This window comes from Enhydra lutris, unplaced genomic scaffold, assembly GCF_002288905.1.
Source record: "Enhydra lutris kenyoni isolate GAN:26980312 unplaced genomic scaffold, ASM228890v2 scaffoldscaffold481, whole genome shotgun sequence".
In the NCBI taxonomy this organism is placed as follows: Eukaryota; Metazoa; Chordata; class Mammalia; order Carnivora; family Mustelidae; genus Enhydra; species Enhydra lutris.
The window spans coordinates 4,397-7,513 of record NW_019154565.1 but is presented as its reverse complement, the minus strand read 5'-3'; the positions used below and the strand labels follow the sequence as shown (position 1 = coordinate 7,513).

Here is a 3,117-nt window from a genome sequence, read left to right as displayed (position 1 = left end):
TCTGCCTCTGGATGGTGTCAGCTAAATAGATTCTGTGAGCATGTGGTCCATGCAATGACCCCCCATATTGGGGCCATTCTTCTATGGCTTTAGCTTCATGATGGCCCTGTATCTAATGTCCAGCATGAACATGATGATGCTGGCTCACAGCTTTACACTGGGCTGTGTGATGCTGTGTTATTGAGTCCAGCTGAAACTTTTACAGGCTTAGCATGCTTACATCAGTATGTCCGTAATTGTCATTGAGGGAAAAGATTCATCAAGTGTAAGTGACTTCCTGCATTTTGTGAATGTACATATAGTTTTCTTGTATGATAGCCAACATTTATATTCACAGATGTAAGAAGTAAGAACAAATAATTCTAGAAAGTCTCGTTGGGGAAACTGGTTTATGGAAAGGAAGCCCCAAACTGTGCCGGGAAACATGCGTTTAATCTCCACCTGCACCTGTTCTGGTGTGGAAAGGGTATTGTTTGGTCTTGAATGCTGCTGATCACCTAAGTCTCCCCTGGTGACCTAAGTATCCCCTGGTGATCTGTGTGCCTCTTTAGCCGATGACCTGGTGTGTCCCTGCGGGGAGGTTTGTCTGAGTTCACACTGATGTCCCTTTGCTGTCTTTCCCCCACAGTAAAATACAGCCATGTCCTTGGCTCTCAAGCTGCTTTTCTGCAGATACAACATGTTCTTGGTTTTGTCTCTGGAAATAGTGAGTGACCCTTCACAGAATCTGCCTGGCTTTTACTACTTCCATCATAGCTAACACCTGAGACACACTGCAGCCCCTTCCCTGGATCCTGGTGGACCAGCTCATGGCATGGTGACTGAAGGTGAATCCAGGTGCTGCACAGGAGTCTCAGGGACACCCAGGCTTCACCAGGTCTCACTCAGACTCCACCAGCTGCACCTCACACTGGATACCTGCAGACACATGACATTCTGGTCAAGAATTTGTCACACATCCACTGTTTCTATCACTCATATTCAGTCACATACTCAATATCTTCTGTTCTCCATAAATTACCTTTTTAAAAAAATTTATTTTATTTTTTTAAGTGTTCCAAGATTCATTGTTTATGCACCACACCCAGTGCTCCATGTAGTATGTCTCCTCCTTAATACCAATCACCAGTCTCACCCACCCTCTTAACCCCCTCCCCTCCAAAACCCTCAGTTTGTTTCTCAGAGTCCACAGTCCCTCATGGTTCATCTCCCCCCTCTGATTTCCTCACAAATCACTTCTCCTTTCCATCTCCCCATGTCCTCCATAAATTATCTTTTAACACTGGAAAAAGGAAAACACAAAAGCACTAAGTCCATGCTGAGTCGTCTGTGTTCTTTCCTGATTGCTGAGGGGAACACCTGGGAATCCTGGGGCTGATGCTACTCTCCCAACTGCAGGGTCAGGGTTGGCTTGGCTTAATATGCATGGGGAGGGCCCTATTTGCATGTTCTCTGTGTATAGCCAGATTGGGATCTTAGCTCAGAGAGAGGGCAGTGACTGTATCAGGTGTGACTGTCTTTGATTTGGTGGTATTGACTACTTCTGAAAAAAATATAATTTTTTATAATATATATTTCCAGAGTATATACCTTGGCTATATCTTCTACTTCTTTTTTTTCCATATTTGCAAAAATCTCAGAATGTAGGTGTCATGTACCCCATGAAAGTTGTTAGCCTACACTCAGAATTGGAGAGGTTTTGTGAGGTGTCCATGAACATTTGTAGGGTGAGAGTGATCCCAGGATATGGGACAGTGTTCCTCCCCTCAGGACCTGCTGCATCCCTGAATCAGCTGAAGGACCGATTGGGCAGGCTCATGAAAAATGTGGAACCCCTCCTGTGATGGAGATGGGATGATTTTGCTTGTTGTAGTGTTTACCTGAATTACAGACAGAATCAGATCGTGCAGGTGTGTTTCCAAGTCTTTAACCGTCCACTATCTCTGCATTCCTCCTGAGTCATCTCTGTGATTATCTCTCATAGATTTGGTGCATGTACTTGACACTGGATGAACTGCACACAGGCGGAGTGTGTGACATGATAAACACAGGTGTCAAAATCAACAGTATCAAGAGTGAGGAAATCAGTTCTCCTGAAAATTTCCTCCACTTTCCCTGGAATTCCTCCTTCCTCTTCCCTTCTTCACCCTGTCCCCATATAGTTGATGTTCTTTCTCGTGTCACCTTAGACTCTAATTTTGTAAGATTCATGAATGGGTCATTGTACTACATGTATTGTTTTTGTATGGCTTCTTTGGCTCAGCATCAATCCTTGTGCACACAGCCATGTTGCTGTGTGTATCAGGAATTGCTGATTTCGAGACTGGTGTCTCCGAAGGCACAGGTTTGGAAGCACAGGCTGGAGGAAGATCTGAAGCGGCAAAAAGAAGCAGGTTGCTTTGAGGCTCATCCATGCACCTTCTTGTCCCAGGAGCTCTTGGATCCCATAAAGAGAAACAATCCCTTGTTGTTCATGAACCTTTCCCACTGGCTGTGGAGAAGAGCGCCAAGAGGCAGCAGGACGGGAGAATGTTGAGGTAGAAGCTCAGAAATTCCATTCACTGGAATAGGCCCAACACCGGAAGGAAGAGCAGTATGGAAGGAGCTTGTCATGCTGCAGAAGGAACCTGTGCACATGCAAATCCAAAACTCAGGCACCAGGCTGTGGAAGTTATGTCAAGTGGCCAGCCTATGACTGTGCCCATATCTCCCATGTTCTCCACTGGATTCCACTGCTAACTGCAGCTGTGAGCTACAGGCACCACCTGGGAATGGCAGCCACTGTTTCCCTCAAACATGGAGCCTTCTTTCCTGGTCACCAGTGCATGAAGAGGACCCATTTCTGCAGCAACATCTGCCGACACCCCACAGAGCATACCTCACACCTGTGGACTCTCCTTTTGTTGATATTTTTCCAACATTGGTGAGGCTCATAAGGAGGATGGACACATGTATGCCTCCTAATGACTTCATGGACTTACTTCCTTTCAGTCATCATGGACCTAGACTATGCTTTTTAACTCTGACTAGAATGAAAATTTTCTATAGCAACATAGTGCAAATCTGTTGTGCTGCCTCCATAGATCATTTCTCATTTTCCAGAAACAGACCTTTTTC

The 3,117-nt window shown here is 45.3% G+C and overlaps 1 pseudogene; it reads right to left on the bottom strand.

Moving 5' to 3' along the window:
* Positions 1 to 880: 880 nt before the first annotated feature.
* LOC111140308 overlaps positions 881 to 3,117 on the bottom strand; it is a 5,391-nt pseudogene continuing 3,154 nt past the window's right edge.